The sequence below is a fragment of the Anguilla rostrata genome, chromosome 12 (genome assembly GCF_018555375.3).
Source record: "Anguilla rostrata isolate EN2019 chromosome 12, ASM1855537v3, whole genome shotgun sequence".
Lineage (NCBI taxonomy): Eukaryota > Metazoa > Chordata > Actinopteri > Anguilliformes > Anguillidae > Anguilla > Anguilla rostrata.
In genome coordinates this window covers 28,670,855-28,689,932 of record NC_057944.1, presented here as the reverse complement: position 1 = coordinate 28,689,932, position 19,078 = coordinate 28,670,855, and the positions used below count along the sequence as shown (strand labels likewise).

Below are 19,078 nucleotides of genomic sequence, written 5' to 3'. Positions count from 1 at the left end.
ATACAATTTTATATGTCCAAATAATCAAGGTACAATGGCAGAAACCAAAGGGCAACATAAAGCAACATAAACAAATGCAAAAATGCAATGCTGCACCTCCTCAGCGACAACACAAACTTGGCAATGTTAACGGGGAAGTTGAAGTATGCAGACTTCTCTGCCTGCTATGGTCCTGATTATTCAGGCTTTCAGACTCACTTTATATTGCACATCCTGAGGCTTTCAAAGGCCCTTTTGGACACAAAACTAAGCTGCAGACAGATTAATTTATAGCCTTATTCATAAACTCCTTCAAACATGATTTCTGATCATTCATTTACAAGGCCTTACACCCTGGTTTTCCACCCATAATAAAGTAAACCACTTACAAAACTTCGACAACTTTCTGCAAGTCAAAAATACATTCTTGGCAGCAGAACACTTCACAGACTAACACAGAATTACAGCACATGGTAAAACCACAGATAAGTTTGCTAGAAGTAAAAAGGGAGCATAGAATAGAAGCCAGATGTTTTGCTTTGGAAATCACATGCTTTAAAGAAAAAACGTTTCTTTCGGAAATTGCCTCTGATAATGCCATTTAAAGAGTTAAGTGATTTGAAAGCAATTTTTGCCCGATTTTTGTCAATTAAAAAGTTAGTTGGTAAACAATCGACCTATTGCCTCGAATCCCTTTCCGATCCTGTTTGCTGGCCGCCGGGATTATGAATATTAATTTTAAAGTACACTCTTTAAAGATTAACGATGGTGAGATTAAACTTTCTTGGGAATTGTGCTTGCAGGAGCAGCTATTGACGGACATTGTGAATACAATGAAGGAAGCATCACATAACACGATAAACTTGAGCTAGCAACCAAGCCGAACAGGCAAGCTACGAACCTCGATTCTTGCGCAAATCCGTGATCCACCTGGTTTCATTTCAAGATCGCTGATAAAAACAAACGGCGATAGCAAAACATTCCGGGCAGCCTCGTGTTGAAAGTGAACCGATTCCACCACACTCGATTTTAGAAAAACTAAAAAGTATTTCCCAGGTGATTCCTGCCAATATGATGAATCCTGTTCAGATCACGTCGTAATGTTCCTTCGCCGCAATGTAAAAGAGTAATTTTTGCTTCATTTGCGCGACAACAGAGCGCTCCAGACCGAGAAAGAGAAGTAGTGAGACTCGCATTCCTGTAGTTTCACCAGTGCGGCCCAGTATCGTGACGTCACCGGGGAAGCGATGGTGGAGAGGGTAAATCACGCCTGCTCTTTCAACTCACGGAACGCCCCACGATTCATCCACTTCATTAAAGCAACAATGCTAGCTCGTGCCACCCCACAATAAACATAAAAACGGATGCCATACTTTCGAAAATAACGAATAACAAAACAAGAAAAACAAGTACTGTACGTTTCAAAACATGGTCTAAAACTGTTCAGGGTAAAAAATGTTAACCATTTTTCAACATTTGCTTTTTTACTCAGTGTACATTTCTCGTTGAATGTTCATAATTGTAGGGGCTGTTGCGCAATGACTAAAACTTGTTCAACTTTCTCACAGAAGAAAGGAGACTGCGAGCTCTGTATAATACTAACACCGTCCTATCAAGCCTGTTTGTTCACTAACAGGCATCTTGTGAAATGCCCCGGGCACTCGCTAATTTGTATCCGTGTCAACTTCCTATCTGGATGCGCGAGAGCAGGGAGACCAGAGGATCCCTGCGCTCAGAGCAAATAGTCAGCGGAATTTCACTCTCTAATGATGGGGTTATTCTTCAGCTCGCCGATGTACAGACCATTCAATTTATTATTAAAACAGCTCCGCATAATAACAGCTCAACAACGGTTTCAAACGGTTAGCATAAATAACCAATGACTATTAACTTAAACTACCAAAATACTTACATTAGAAAACCGCCACGTGATTGTAAAATTCGTCGTTTGAAAACGAGATACTTCAGAGGAGACTGCAATATAAGGTAACATTTGTATCATAAACATTCCTATTACAAAGCGAGATCACAAACCATTCGAATAAGTAAAAGTGCTTAATTTCACTTTTTGGTTTGGCATTTAATTATTAAGTCAACCTGAGAAGGGCACTCAGTATATTTAATAAGATCATTAATAAGACTAGTCTTACATTACAATAGCTTTACATCTGCGTGTGTGAACAAGAGCAAGAAGTACATTAATGATCCTGTTGCTTTACCTTGAGAGGTGATTGAGAAATGAATGACATTTCATGACATCATTCTGTGGTATCAGTTCCCTGGCCACTGAGTAAATTAGAAGTTTCTGCAGTAAGGCATGTGCTATGCAACTTACATACCCAATTATCTTTCAGTTGTTTTGACATTTTAACTATCTCTGCCTTTAGAGAAATAGTACCGCAGAGCGCATTAATCACCGCACTGTACCTCCGAGCCTTCCAATTCCGAAAGTTACAGAGGCGCTCCCTCCTTCATCACCGCGGTTACAAGAAACTGTGTTCACTTTTAGCATCTGACTAATGACACAGTGGCTGCCTTGAAACACGTCATATAATTCGGTACAATTCTCTACTCTCCAAGCCATATCTTAGAAGCCAGAGTTCATGAAATGTACTGGGCCAACTGAATTTTACAAATAATCTTAGGTAATATTTAGCCTGTAGCTATAGGACCTACCGCGGCACTCTCAGAAATGGCTTTGTGCGTATTCTTTGAAAAACAGCAGGTCATTTTCAGCACAGTAGGGAAACCAAGCATAGATCAAAGAAAGTTATGTAACAATTGTTTCTCTGTAGGAACCCCATATCTACTTTGTTCTGCACACTTTCTCTCCAAATATCCACAAACTCACACCATAAAAGATGGCTTTCCTCTTTGACTAGTTTTCACAGCTATATTATCCATTGTTTACTAACACGCATTTGTCAGACTACAAGTATTCAAGTAACATACTTGTGATAATTATAAAACACTGTGGCAGAGCGAGTTCAATTATAATTCAAGACATTTTCAAAGGGCTGACGTCATGCAAAACTATTATTTTTTATGAGTTGAAGACATTCAGCTGTGTGCCAAGCACCACAGTGCAACATCTCGACTATTTAGACTGGTTTCAGAGGCCCCGATTACAGAAAGGAAGCACAGCATAACACGTCCACAAATGACGGCATTTTGGCAGATCATAGGGATTCACCCTGAAGTTGTATTGAGCTATTGTTCCATCACATGGTCTTAGCCATCAATTATTTATTAATGTGCCCCTATTCATACTCTGCTCCAACAGAAGAACACGCATCAACATCTTCATTTTCTCAAACATTTGGAAAGGAACCAGTCATATCTTCAGTTAAACAGCTACTGCACTGATGGTCACCTGAATGCAAAAATATGAAATTAGTTGGGCGGGGTATTTCAAATTAAATGTGAACGCTGAAATAATTTAACTGAGGTCACACGAGACCGTTTTAAAATATACATTTTCTTGGAACATACATTTTAAACATTTGCCAAATGCTGCTGCCGTTTGTAAATGCAAAGCATCCACGCGCTACCCAGATCCTAAGTCTCACAGTAAAGAAAACTTTTAAGAAGCTTTTTTCCCCAATATGGTTTCTTTTTATTGTTAAATTAAAGGAACTTTTCTAATAATTATTTAAACAGGTAACTTACATGGACAAATATGGATACAAGTACAAAAAAAAGGATCAGAATAGCCAGCTGACCTCATTTTCTAAAGGCCTCAGGCAATGGGGTTCATGCAGAACCCTGCAGTGTGAGTATTCAGAGCCACACACGTGACTGATACAGCAGAGGTGTTCAAACAAAGCATTCTCCTTAGCCAATCGGTGCACACTTCCAGGTCTGGAACAGGAACGCAGAAAGTCAGCTAGCGCAGAAGGCAAATGGCTTTCACAATGGCTGCGTCACAATAGCGCATGCCTCAAAACACTGTTCTACAATTAGTCCTCTACCGTGTCCTCTACAACAAAAGGCAGAAATATTCTGAGCAGGTCAGTCTGGAAATTGAGTTTTACCAGCTGAATGATACATGAATGCATTCGAAGGGAGGCCCAACTAAAGCCTGAATTACTCTGAGGCTTGTGGGGTTTACAACACCAAGGACTAAAATGAATAAGAAGCTCCTTATAGTTGCAATATGGAGCAGCATATCGAGGCATACTCTGGTGAAAGGGACAAATCACCTGCGGTACATGACTTGTCACTTAAAACAGGAGACTGACACTGGAGCTCAGAGCTGCTACAGGAGCAGGTTACCAATGAATCTTCCTGTGGCAGACAATCCAGAATACCTCGTTGACATGTGCACACTCTGGAATTAAAGGCTGTCAAAATTCTGTCCCTAGCTTACTACATCAGCAGCTCCAGGAATTATATTAAAGATGTTTTTTTTTCCTGAGAATTTTTTCCTGGAGGAAGGAAAAGATTAAACTTACTTCAAATTCAACCACAACCTCAGTATGTCCAAATAAGAGAAGCCTAATATGACTGTTTGACAAAAAATCATCATTTGTTACGGGAGTGTGGATTAACAATAAAACTGTTCTTAAAAGATACAAATGCCACTGTACCAAGGCTACTTAGTTACCAACAGGCAGAAATGACTTCATGTTCATGTAGAGATAAGAAAGGTCCATCAGAAACATTTCCAAGTATACTTACAAACAACCGAGCCAGATTTTTGGTTGAGACTATGAAACCGTCTCTCACAGCATTAGCGTCTTACCATAAGTACGCACAGCATGATGCAGCGCAGGGTGTGTGATGTGGTACACAGTGCGTGATGCGGTACAGTGTGTGATGCAGTACACAGTGAGGGATGCAGTACACAGTGAGTGATGAAGTACACAGTGAGTGATGCGGTACACAGTGAGTGATGCAGTACACAGTGAGTGATGCGGTACACAGTAAAGCCGCGTTTCCACCGCAGGAACTATACCCCGGAACTAGGAACCTTTTGAGGAACTCAGTGCGTTTCCACCGCAGGAACTAGGGTCTAAATTTAGTTCTGGGGGCTTTGTTTTACCCCCCAAAACGTTCCTGCTCGGGGGGTAGTACTTTCCGAAAGTACAGGAACCTTTTGGGTGGAGCTTGCAGCGCTGAACATTTCTGATTGGTCGAGTACTCGCAGCATTTGTGTTGTATTTATTTTCCGCCATTACCCGCCATGTTTGAAAATATGCAGCGGTAAACCAATTAATTTTCATAATAACTTCAAATCAGACTTGTATGTTATGCGGCGCAGTAGCCTAGTTTTGGTTATAGCTTGTCAACGTCTTGGAATTATAACGTGTGCTCTTCTGTTCTTTTCTTGCTTTAGTATTCGTTTTATAAAATGCTAAGCATTCGTGCTGGGACAGCATATTACGTAGGCTACCAAAACATTCAAACGGATTAATTCGGTTGCTGAATATTTTCTTCCGGATTTTCTTTGTTAGCCCGTTGTAATTGACTCAAAAAGTTTGATACAGTTATGTGTCTTATGCGGTAGTTCTGCATAATTAACATTGGTGATACAGTACAAGCAAACTGGAAATCACCATCCGCACTTTTTACTGCCATTTTTCAATTCCACGAAAAGACCAGGAAGACTATGGACTAATTTATGGTGCATGTTTCGCATCTGGAGGGCACACTTCGCTGCTCGGCTAGCAGTAACTTCGAAGGAAAGCAAACGGTGGCTGTACCACTACTAATTTACATTTTCACGCAAGTCCGAGTTTTCGTTCTATTCTTGTCATTTTGCCATTAGCCTATATGGAATTGACGACGAGGAAGTAATCAAACAGCAAATTGTTTACAACGTGTGCATGTTTTCTGCTGTTGTTGCCGGTTAAATGTGAATGCATTCTGTCGCTTCGGATGTCAAGACATGAAAGCGAATGTTCGCATAAAAACATAATGAATGTGTTTGAGAGGATATATGAAAATCAATAAATACAAAAGTAACCATATAGTCATTGTTGGTAACCCGTTGTATAAGTGGAATAAACCCCTCCGGGCTGTCCCGGTTATTAGAAAATAATGTAGGCTACTTCGGTGGTAGTATGGGGTTACGAAAGAAATCATATGACAGATGGACCGACGACAACGTTGCTTTTTCATACGTCAGTGGGCTAATTTGCCTAATATTCGCGGTACTTTAGACCCCGGTGGAAACGCAGACAACCATTGGCTGAAGGAACCTTTTAGTTCCTGGTAAAGTAGTTCCTGGGACTGAAAGTTCCGGGTAATTTTGGTGGAAACGCGGCAAAGCCGCGTTTCCACCAAAATTACCCGGAACTTTCAGTCCCAGGAACTACTTTACCAGGAACTAAAAGGTTCCTTCAGCCAATGGTTGTCTGCGTTTCCACCGGGGTCTAAAGTACCGCGAAGATTAGGCAAATTAGCCCACTGACGTATGAAAAAGCAACGTTGTCGTCGGTCCGTCTGTCATATGATTTCTTCCGTAACCCCATACTACCACCTAAGTAGCCTACATTATTTTCTAATAACCGGGACAGCCCGGAGGGGTTTATTCCACTTATACAACGGGTTACCAACAATGACTATATATGGTTACTTTTGTATTTATTGATTTTCATATATCCTCTCAAACACATTCATTATGTTTTTATGCGAACATTCGCTTTCATGTCTTGACATCCGAAGCGACAGAATGCATTCACATTTATATGTATAACGGGCAACAACAGCAGAAAACATGCACACGTTGTAAACAATTTGCTGTTTGATTACTTTCTCGTCGTCAATTCCATATAGGCTAATGGCAAAATGACAAGAATAGAACGAAAACTCGGACTTGCGTGAAAATGTAAATTAGTACAGCCACCGTTTGCTTTCCTTCGAAGTTACTGCTAGCCGAGCAGCGAAGTGTGCCCTCCAGATGCGAACCATGCACCATAAATTAGTCCATAGTCTTCCTGGTCTTTTCGTGGAATTGAAAAATGGCAGTAAAATGGAGTAAAATTACGGCAGTCTGAAAAAGCTAAAGGGAAGATTACTAGAATTAACCTGTTATTTTACCCGGATAAAAAGTGCGGATGGTGATTTCCAGTTTGCTTGTACTGTATCACCAATGTTAATTATGCAGAACTACTGCATACCTCACATAACTGTATCAAACGTTTTGAGTCAATTACAACGGGCTAACAAAGAAAATCCGGAAGAAAATATTCAGCAACCGAATTAATCCGTTTGAATGTTTTGGTAGCCTACGTAATATGCTGTCCCAGCACGAATGCTTAGCATTTTATAAAACGAATACTAAAGCAAGAAAAGAACAGAAGAGCACACGTTATAATTCCAAGACGTTTACAGGCTATAACCAAAACTAGGCTACTGCGCCGCATAACGTACAAGTTTGATTTGAAGTTATTATGAAAATAAATTGGTTTGCCGCTGCATATTTTCAAACATGGCGGGTAATGGCGGAAAATAAATACAACACAAATGCTACGAGACTCGACCAATCAGAAATGTTCAGCGCTGCAAGCTCCACCCAAAAGGTTCCTGTACTTTCGGAAAGTACTACCCCCCGAGCAGGAACGTTTTGGGGGGTAAAACAAAGCCCCCAGAACTAAATTTAGACCCTAGTTCCTGCGGTGGAAACGCACTGAGTTCCTCAAAAGGTTCCTAGTTCCGGGGTATAGTTCCTGCGGTGGAAACGCGGCTTAAGTGATACAGTACACAGTAAGCGATACAGTACACAGTGAGCAATGCAGTACACAGTGAGCAATGCAGTACAGAGTGAACGATGCAGGGCGTCTTTATACAGTCTATGGTCTACCGTCTCTTCCAGGCAAACAGGAAGCTGCACAAAGCCAGTGAGGCGGGAGGGAAGCTGCTCTGCAGACTCTCAAAACTTCAAATAATAAAAGATCCAGAAGAAATAACAACAGAACAACAAATCCAGCTGTCCTGCATCCCCACCCTACACAGCTTTTCCTTTTCAAACTGAAATCAAAGCCACGCAGCGGACCTGCTGAGTTACCATGCGCACAGTCTGTGGGCCAAGGCCCAGATCAGAAGCTAGGCCAGCCCAGCCTTCGGCTGGAATTACAGATACCAGAAAGGGCAGGCAGAAAAGGCAATAATGGCTGCACTGGGTAGAATGAGGAGTCAGCCTTGCTGGGTCTTCCCCACCTTAGTCAGGTGGAGAGGCTCATACAGCAGGAACAGAGCAGCGTTTGAGGAGCAGGAGATGTTCAGGCCTACCCCTGGAACCACGTACCTCCAGCCTGGTTAGCAACACCCTGCTCCACAAATGTTTTGGTATCAGGACCCAAACGAGAAATTTAGTGCCCCTCACATTAGCATCGCCTACTACAGACTCATGACTAAATTAATGCACCCGTCTTAACTACTGCTTGTATTTTTGCATAGACTGTGTTGTTGCTGTTCTCGTTTTTGTTAGACAGTTTAACCTTCAGGGTCCAAGTTGAACTATGCAGTTGTTCCCTACACTTGGAACGGTACTTCTCTCTAGGGTTCTCGTCATACTTGTTCCTGGTTATGGTTATACACTTTGTTGTACGTCGCTCTGGATAAGAGCGTCTGCCAAATGCCTGTAATGTATGCAACTGAACATTGTAATGCTGATGTAACAATCATTGCTGGTAACTGAAAGCAACGGAGTTCTAGAAACATTGAGAATTTTGAAAAAAACATTCCAAAAGACCTTCTCTTCAAAGGGTCAGTCAGGGTAGGAATGCACTTGAACATCCTTCTCTCACGGGATAAAAGACTTCATGTTGTCCCTGTAGCTATTGCTAAGGGTCTACGTTTACAAAAAACGTATCAATTGAATCCGTCACAAAAATCAACTGCAGAACGTTTCCACAATGTAATGCTGTAAATTGACAATCCCGCAAATTTCTGGAGAAAAATCCAGCAAGAACCCCCCCATCAGAACAGGTAGAGTGAAACAGGATAATGCTCAAACAGGGACCATTTCCATGAAGTTCCTCATGCTGTGCATTTACATGTGGGCAAATGACATCCGCGTGAGAGGATCAGAAACAAATGAGGCTTAACGTGATCAGTTGTTCTAATCCAACATCACAGCACAGCAGAAACGCAGTTTAAAATCTTCAAATTAACAACTAGGCCTACCACTAAAACCCTTTAACATCCAGCCACTCAACTTGTACCACAGCTTGCACTCTCTGCAAATGCCTTTAAGACTACAGATGTAAACTGTCTAACAGCTAACTCAGTTAAACAGTTTTTGGTGCAATGCATTAAAGTTCACTTTTTGAACTCTATGCTAAATAGTATTCATTGTCCCTTTGCAATAACAAAAGGTCTAATTAAGTACACTCACAGTCCAATAAGCAGAGCCAAATAAACAGCAGATCTGACGGCGCTTCCTCACACAGACGCTCAATGGCTCAGTGACTAAGATACAGTAAGCAGGCTCTATTCATGCCCACTGAGGCTGGGCCTGTATTCAGCGTGAACAATGGCACTGGCTCCCTCGCGCCGAATATTCCAGGGTTATGCTGACATAATGTAACAGAAACAGGACGGCCCTTTTCGTTTCACCCCAGCAATCCAATCCGCCGTTGAAGCGCAGAGCAGCAGCTAAAGCAGAGGATCTCCGGCCCTCCCGCGTGCACGCCAGCCCATAATGCTCCTGGGCCTGAGCGAAGGCCTCTGCTTTAGGGGATCACGCCTTGCTTTTAATCAACACCCCACACTGCCGAGTGGCGTTTCACCAGGCAGGCGGGGCCGGGCGTGTGCAGACGGCACGGGTCGGCGGCGCACAACCGCCAAAGCGCGACGCCCGCGCACCCGCGCGGAGACGGCGAAGCTCCGCCCACGCAGCGCGGAAGTTTTAACCTCGCAGAAAGCGCTGAACCGGCCCGGGCGCAGCAGTGTGGAGGCCTACGTCAGCTTCCGCCTCCGGCTGGGGCTCGCTGGTCCAGGAGCCGCGTCCAAACGGCCCAGTGTGAGGGTGCAGAAGCAGGGAAACGAGCACAGCCGTTTGGGAGACCCCGGAACCCCAACAGAGGCCGCTTCCTTACTGCACTGAACTCAGAGGGGCAGGGAGGGGGAGAGTGAACGGGGCACCCCCCCCCACTCTGAGACCCGGGCTGAAACGCAGGCATTTTAATGCGTGACAGCGAGCCACATGCTGCAGAGGCCGCAGCAGCAGTGCTCATTACCTCCAAATGAAAAGCAGACCTCCACCAGGGGGCCGCAGGAGACCCAAAGGGAAAAAAACGCAGAAGGTGGGGAGAGAAAAGGAGGTGGAAAGGATGGGAAAGGAGACGAGAGAGGATGGGATGCGAAGTTCCGAAACAAACAGTGAGGTGGAACAGAGCCGGCTGCTCGAAACTCCGCTTCGCCATTTAGCTTTGGCGTAACCGCCGACACGCGCGCGAACGTCATCGGCTCTACCTGTGAGGTCGTGGTCAACGCGCAGGTGCAGATACGATGGCAGACCTGAGAGGACACTGCTCCACTGCTCCAGCCAGGGGGGACAGACGAGAGAAGGAAACGCCTTTAATTCCAAACGGGACGTGGGAGGGGGTGAAGCAGACTAGAGTGCCTCGGTGCACGAAAATAACCGTCTGGGAATGACTGTTCCCAATTAGGCTTGAGCCACACCTTCAAAAGGGGGCTGAAGGTTGGTATCCAGGGCGCGCAGTGACTCTGAGCTCCTCCAAAGGCCGATTTCGCAATCGCTGCTTTCATCTGTATTTATTGGTCTTGCACAGGGAGCCCCGCATCGCGTATATTTTCCTAGAATATGCCCCTCCTGCCTGGGAGTCGTTTGTACAGCTGGATTTTTATGGCTGGGGGGCACTCTCCACGGAGGAACAAAGCCCAGCCCAAACTTGTGCACCCCCCACGAAACACTGGTCCTGTCCAGTTTCAGCACAGACCCGTCACTGCCCTCGCTACTGCCCCCTGCCTCTCTACAAGGGGGGGGGGGGGGCTGGGCCGTCCTGTCCGAGGCGGAGGAACCAGAGCAGCACCCGGAAAGTGAAAGAGGAACGGCGGGACAGGAAGTCGAGACTCGGGCTCCGGGGCTCCAGCTCGCCCCACGGGGGGGCCCGCTACGGTGAGACGTCCGCCGCTCAGCGCAGAGGTCAGCGGATGTGGCTTCCGGCCTGAGCACGCCCCTCGCTGAGTGGAAGCATTCTGCGGTGCTCAGGGGAGAACCGGAGGGGAGGGAGGGAGGGGGGACAGATTTATTTCCCCCTACCTGTGAGCTTCACGGCCCAGCCTCCCTTTACTGCAGGGTCGAGGCCCGATGGACCTGCACAGGCACTCAGCACACCGTTTCCCAGAATGCACAGCGACTCCTACATTCATGTTTGGCCAAGAGGGGGCCAATTAAGCCCTGTGTGTCACACGCAAACGAGAGCCCTGCCACCACGGCGGGAAACTACCTTTTCCACCCATGGCATCCCAAAATACACCAGCCAGTTTCACTGTTTTACCACACAATTAAATATTGAGAATAGAACAGGACCTCCAAGCGTACCTGCCAAAGCGGCTGGCAGAGCAGACAAACTTACCAGCCACATACAAAATTTACCAGCACTTGGCTGGTGGCTGGTGTTAATTTCCCACCCTGATTGCAACCGAGCCACAGTCCTTGTAATTAACACAGGCCAGCGTGTCCGAAACTCTTGATACTTATGGGGGGGGGTGAAAAGCTGGGCTTCCATTCCCAGAGTCAGGTGTAGAGTGGCAGTCGGCCCCCTGCCACACCAAGGCCCCAGGCGTACGCGTAACCGGAGCAGCGGAAGAGCAACGGAAACTCCGCCCGTTGCTGGAAAGCGCGGTTTCGAGCCGTGCCAAAGCGCTGTGGTATCTGCGGTGTGGCGGCGGAAGGCCCCAGCCGGCTCGGTAAACAGGTAAACGGCCGCTCCCGGGGAGGGAGGGGCGGGCGGGCGGGCGGGACGCTCAAGGTCACGCGGGCGGGCCAGGAATGCGTGGAGCGGCCGGCTCCGCGATCGCGACCCTGCCCCGCACCCCCACGCACCCTGGCCTAAAAAACATTTATCAGCCGCGGGGTGTCTGAGGGAGGTGGAGAGGGAGAGAAAACAGACGACAGGCCCGACCCCTTACGTCAACAGCAGCAGAGGCCCCACCTCTCAAGTGCTTTATGTCATTCGCCCCCCTCTGTGTCAATACGCACACACGAACAGAGCGAGCAGACGCTAAAGCGCTAAGATATCACATGCAACTGCACACTAATGCACACAAAAACAAACAAAGGTATGTATGGAGAAGTCCCATTTCATGCAGAGTGCCTGCTTAAAATTCTGCTGCAGTTTTAAAGGAGTACCATGGTGATTTTCACACTTTCTCTGTTTTATGTGCTATTTGCACAAGAGGCATTGAAGAAACACAATGAGCAAAGTATTAAATATGTCCGTTCTGTATTTTTGGAGAAATATGCGTTTTAAATTCATCGTCCCATTTTCAACCGGTTGAGAAAGTTGTCATTTTTCTACGTCACAAATACAGTAACCACTCCTATTTCCATGCCCCGTAAAGAAATCTGACAGGACACACCGTCCTGCTGTTCAGACAATGCAAATATTTGACTAACGTTAGGTTCACTTAAATTAGAGTTCCTTTAGATTATTTCTGGTTATATTCATTTAGCTAGCTAGCTAACGTTAGCTAGCTAGGATGTTTGCTTTCATAAGGCAATGTTATCGATAACGTTAGCTTGCTAGTTCGCTTTTATGAGGACGTTATAGTTGTGCTTTTATCTTAACTTGGCTAGCTAGATAGCAAAAATTGTAACTGTATACAAGTCAACGTCCTTACCTTAGCTATCTATCGATACTTGATATACTACTAAGCTAGCTAGCTTGTGAAAATTCAGTCTCCCAAAGAGAGCGCGTATCATGGGGGTAGCTATGGTAACGGGGAACGGTCTGTCAATCATAGCTAACTGACAGTTCTCATTACCACGCCCAGACGGTTCGGGTGAATTTTTATAGTGGGAAATTTAGGCTTAGAAAAATACGTTTTAAAGTACATTGAAATGACTGAAGAATAAAAAAATTATGCACATTTGTTTTGTTGTTGCCTGAAGACAACTGGGAAGTGTCACGTTCAACCACCATGGTACTCCTTTAATAACAGGTAGGTAGGACTTTTTTTTTTCTTCTTTTTTTTTTAAATGAGAGTCCATAATTGTGGCTCAGACAAAAATACGATAAAATGACGTTAACTGCCTATATTATGAAACTGCCTTGCTTTAATAATGTTAAGCCAACTGTAATTCAACTTCAAGAATGCAATATTGCATGCGTCCAACTTGCCTAGACAAACAGCCAATGTTATACAACCCTGTGCATGGGACGAACATGCAAGCAGAGCGCTTACAAATCTATTGGACACGTTACTCCACGCACATTAAAGACATCCCGTGCAGCACAGTCAGAGGATTTCCAAATGGCTTCCACACACACACTCTGTGCTGCAGCGGCCCATTGAACCTATAGACGCTGCCCAAAAGACATTTCTGCAGTAGAAATGAATAAGGGCGCACAGGCGTTCACCTCTCACACATTGCCAGGAAGAGGTGGGGCGTGGCCTGCTTGTGAGAGACTTGTACAGCTGCTTGACAAAACAGCCCTCCTGACGAGAATAATCCATTTCATACGCCGACAGACACTCAGCGACTTGACTGGAGGTGAACTTTCCAAAATGCCAGCAGACTGTTATGCGCGTTTGTTTCCCGTGAGCAATAAACCCAGCGTAATTGAACATTTCAAAACCAACACACACACACACACACACACACACCAAAAAAAGCCTTTTACAAGCTGGGAATCGATCCCTTTACAATGATAAATGAACAAGGACAAACAAGGACTTTGAAGGCAAAAGCAACAATGGCCGCATTTGTCAGGTTGTGATTTGCTTGTGATGCACTGTAGCCCAAAGAAGCCGGAAGGCTGTGTGAGCTGCGTATTGATAACCACAGCCCATGTACCGAACTGGCCGTCCTCAATCCTGCAATCTCCAGACCTACATCTCCACACTTTCAGCATTTACATCCATCTTTTACAAAAACTTTAAAAAACCCACAGGGCAGAATAAGACAGTGGTGGGGGGGGGGGGTCTTTGCAACAAGTTTCCAGAGCTATGAATATTCACTGCTTGCAGTACCAGTAGCAGACAATACTTTTATTAAACCTCATATAGTGCCAGTACATTTGGCCAAAACCTCTCTCAAGGGAATGAGGACACATACACAAGAAATGCGTGCCTGCGTTGACTTTTGCAAATACTTTTTAAGTCGTGTGAGCCCTGGGGTGAAATGGAAACTACACACCAGTTCGTAGTCCTGTATTTGCATGCAGGTAACTATTTGTCACACGAGGTCAAACACTGTACAAACTCACTGAAACTTGACACAAGTGTAAATGCAGCAGGATGAATCCCTAAACTGCAACTGCACAATCCTGCCTTTTGCAGCCATGTACACAAATGTTTTTAAACAATTATTTTGTGTGTGTACAAGCAAGAGGAATTCTGTGAAGTGCCAAGTCTAGATGACAGCTCAAGCAAAACCATTCATAATGATCTAATGACCACAAATTAACTAGCGACCTGAACTAATCTCAGTGCTTCCCTATGGAAAGTGAATTGATTTGATGTAGAAGTCGTTCGACTCTGGCAGCTGTGCAATTAGGCCTAATGGTAAAAGCCAGATTTGCTCTATTCCATGGCTCCTCTCCCTCTCATGACAAAGGCCCCCGGTAAAGCTGTGATGCCCGCCCCCATCAACAGCACCTCTCACCTTCCCATACTGCACCTTTCCTTCATCCAAACATTCCCGTTTCCTGACTGCAGTCCCCTGGGCAACCACCAGCACAGGTATCTATGGGTCATTAATCATTTCTAAAATGGCTACAGAAAGTTTGGCTACTGAGCTAGCTGGAAAAATGGACCCTGGGTGTACTTAAGCCAGCATCTGGCAAGCCTAGTGAGGAGACTTAATGAACAGCAGTACGCAAAGGATGAGGTCAGAAACCCAGCACAACTGACGTTGTGACATGCCCCTGACAAAACATAAAAATAAGCAGGCTGCCCTAGTCACTCTGGATAAGAACGTTTGCTAAATGTGTAAATACAATACGTACGGCAACCCATATTACTAGACGGATTCTCATTTTGTTCGCTGGTCAGCTTGACTGCTTTGGTTGGGTGAGGGGAATTAACCAGACGAACAGGGGGAAATGTTCATGCCCCTGACCGAGGTAGAGATCAGAGGAGCGCGACTGAAAAGGATCATGGGAATAGCGGAAGACTGTCTGACAGTGGACTGTGAGGGGGGAGGAAAGTTATTACTCATGAACTTGCCTGAGGAATGTATAGACAGAGAGGTCAGAGCGCAGGCCATAAAGCCTGCTTTTGAGGCTGCTGAGTGAAATGCAGACCACCTGCTGAAAATCAGCACACAAAGATACGGGAGAACAGCAGCCAACCCACCGTTACCGTTTTATCTGCAGTCACAGTTAAAATTGAGGCTAATTGGAAGGTTCACACACAGAGGATGCCATAAACAAGTGAGAAGAATTACTTATATACTTCATAAAACCCCTAGTAACCCCCTCCCCGCTCCACCAAAAACATGCATGAAAGTATACCAAGGGTTGAAATAATAAAATTTAAAAAACAATAGGACAGAAATAAACAACAAAATGGACTAAATACAAGTAGGTGTTACTTCTGTTCCTCTGTATCTTTTTCTTTTGCGTTAATTTATAGGGTGGCCCTCATACAATCTTCATTCATACTGAGGGCCTCTAAGGTCATGAAAGGGAGCTTTAATTTCCACAGACAACAGCACCCACCAATGAACTCAGAGCCACCCAGGTAATATAAAAATAAAATAAACGGAGGGTAGGAGAAGATGTAATATTCCCCAGCAGATTTAGCTTCAGTTATAAGCGTGGTGAGTCATGCAAGCCGCAACTTAATTGAATTTCTCCCCTGGACACAGAAGACTGCCGGCAAACAACTTAATGAGCCCTATGAAGAGAGCTGCAGAGGAAGCTTTAAAATCATAACAAGCTCAGATTCTGTCTCCAAGTTAGAACGGTTCTTCTGGGCTGTGTGCAACTTATTGCTACGTCCGCTGCGTCGCCACATGGGAGAAGTAACGTTAAGAAGTTAACAAAATGATTTAAGTAGTCAGATACGGCAACGTTAGACTACACCAAACAGACCTCTGTGCGGCGTCATCATACATTTCATGACCTAACATGGTAATTAATAGCCCATTCCAATTAAATCGTTTCCCTCATGTGTGGAAATGAGCGCCAATGTATGGGTTTACCTGTCATAACACGCCTACATTATCGCATAATTCAGTAATTTCCCTAGAATTCAAATAAACTAATTAAGTAACATAAAATTCAAGTAACGTAGCCAACCAGTTTTCTAACGATTTAATCCAGTAAGTACTCTACCCAACTAATGTTAGCTATTGTGTATCAAAAGTACCCAACCATACTAATTAGTTAGACTAACGTAGCTAAACCAAAGGAAACGGTCGTTTTAACTCCAGAGATATGTTAGGAAGCTGGTGGTGTATTGCCAGCTGACTAATAAGGTGAACGTGTTCCAGTTAGCTAATTTGGCTAGCTAACATGCCTCCACATTTGCCTTGCTAAGTTAGCTAACTAACGTTAGACTTCAGATGTTCAAGAGTAACGTTAACGACAGACAGTCGGACATCTAATGTTAGCCATTTAGCCTTACTCAACAGCGCAAATGGGTAACGCTAACTTAGCTAGCATGCTAATCTGCATATTCATCCTCTGTTTTGACCTAAATTCGAAATCTTACGCCTCGCTTCATTTCTCCACGATCTTCCTTTTCATTTTTACTGGCTGACTAACCAGCTAACGAACTAGCAAATGTAGCTAGTTTGCCATCTAGCCAGCAACTGAAAAATAAAAAGCGTTGCGATTCAAGAACTCGCTTGTTATCCAACAGCCCGTACCATGCACAATCTGCTCCGTTGACCAGCAATTGGGTAGAACCACCGTTTTGTACCAAGCGAACGCAAACTAATTTAACTAACGTTCGACTCCATTCCAAGAAATCCAAGTTTGGCGAATTAGCATTGTAGGCTGACTGGGTTCGCTACTTAAGCCGTGAAAATGTTTAATTAAGAAAACGTGAATACTGTATAAAGTTTATATTATACCCTACCTGGATATTTCCTTCGCGTTCCTGCTCTGGCGTGCCGATCGAGATTGACAATAAGTTTCTTTTTCTCGACTGGAAATTGGCTTGTTAATATTACCCTGTCCGTAACCAGCCTCACTTTCTCGTCGCCATGTTGGGACACGGGTAGCACCATCCGGGAAACTGGGCTATCCAGTTCCATAGCAACCACTAATCCATATGAAGAGCACTCCAGCAAACGCACATTGACGCACAGACGAGTTTAACGATGGCTATCATAATACCTCTTGTCGTTCTTCGTTTTCCCCAATTTGTCTTCTTAGTTCACGATACAGCAACGCGTTTCTCCAAAATGGTAGGCTACAATTAAATGTTGTTTGCATTCTGTTTGGTAGACTACTTAGCTAGTTGATTAAAGTTCTCCGAAAGTTGGTCAACAAAAATGATATAATTCGGCTAACATTATTGTCGCGTTATGTGAATGTGAAGATTCATTTAATTAGCCTTTCATGTCAAATGAATGAGTTTTGATAATTACTGTTTTACAACTTGGCTATTTATTTTTTATAGCATGGAAACAATGCATTTCTCCAAAATAAGATAGGATCACTTGAAAACCTGATGCACCAACATCACAATAATAATAGGCCTAGTAATAATAACTAAATAAATAAAAAATAGGGTAAATGCAAATTAATTATAATCTGATTACTACAGGTAGCCTATATTAATATACTGAGTGTAATATGGCAACCCTATATCACACCCAGCATATAGCCTAGGGTTGAATATAGATTATCTTGGAAAATGTTTATCTGCAATCTAGCTACCCCAGCTTTTGTAGCCTATTAGTTCAAAATGAGACAAGTTTAAATTTTACACTTAATATTGCAGGGGCTTATACCTTCACGTGCACCACACTTTAGTTTACTTTAATTGTCATTGCACTATATTTGTAGGCAGATGTTCCTCAAATAAGGTTGTTGTGGTTAGCTGAAGGACTGGAGGGGAATCTTTTCTTGTCAGAGGGGAGAGGAACTAATCTGAATGTGTCCTGCATACCATGGCCCATCATGAATCAATACGCTCTGACAGCTTTTGGGCATCCTTACTTCGCCCTTTGCCTAATTCACCCCATTAGTACCGCCATTCTCCTGAGATTCTCCTGGCCGCATTAGTGCACTATGAGTTAACTTCAAAATCTCATCAAAGTTGACATATTTATGCATACATTTCCTTGGTTATGGTAACAAAAAACATACAAAAATTGACAGTAGGTAAAACTATAAGCATTTACAGCTGTCTTGGATATATGTGCTTGCAAAAAATAAATAAATAAAACATTTGGCAAATGACAAGCAATTAGGTGAACGAATGAATACAAACCTATAGCTTAAACTAGTCTCTTCCCACTTTGTGAAGTGTTAAGGAGATGTTAAGGAGAGAGTAAGAGGTAACAGTATTACAGAAAAAACTCAGAGACAGCTAATCGTTAGTGTCATAACCTCATTGAACAGTAATAATAATTCCACAGCTAAGGGTATAATGACAATATCAAATGACATAACAATGGAAGGGAAACAAGTGTATAGCAATACAATAAAACAAGTGTGGAAAAAAATCACTACTGTTCACAGTTAACTCACCTCACCTTGTTTATTAGTGGCTAATTTTGGTTGCTGATTTTAAATTATAAAGAAGATCTCTAGCTGTTGAATGAATTGCGCTTTGTTATGGTTGGAGTGAAAATCTACAGGATGGTAGATCTCCAGGAGCAAGGTTGGTTACCACTGATCTACAGTGTATATAAAACGGGTGGGCAGTTCCTGGTGGGCCGGTGTGTATGCAGGTTTTTTTTTCCTCCAGTTACCCCAGCTCAAATAGCTGATTAGCTGCA

The 19,078-nt window shown here is 43.9% G+C and overlaps 1 protein-coding gene across 2 annotated transcripts in view; it reads right to left on the bottom strand.

The window, feature by feature from the left end:
- The window catches only part of pak4 (p21 protein (Cdc42/Rac)-activated kinase 4), a 38,136-nt gene extending 20,708 nt beyond the window's left edge, over positions 1–17,428 (bottom strand). Inside the window, exon 1 of one of the 2 annotated variants that reach the window (XM_064303724.1) lies at positions 17,206–17,428. The gene's annotated coding sequence lies outside the window, so the exon portion shown is untranslated. Of the gene's footprint in view, positions 1–880; positions 1,436–17,205 lie in introns of those variants that run through there. The other variant, XM_064303725.1, reaches the window with a different exon arrangement.
- Between the last annotated feature and the right edge of the window lie 1,650 nt (positions 17,429–19,078).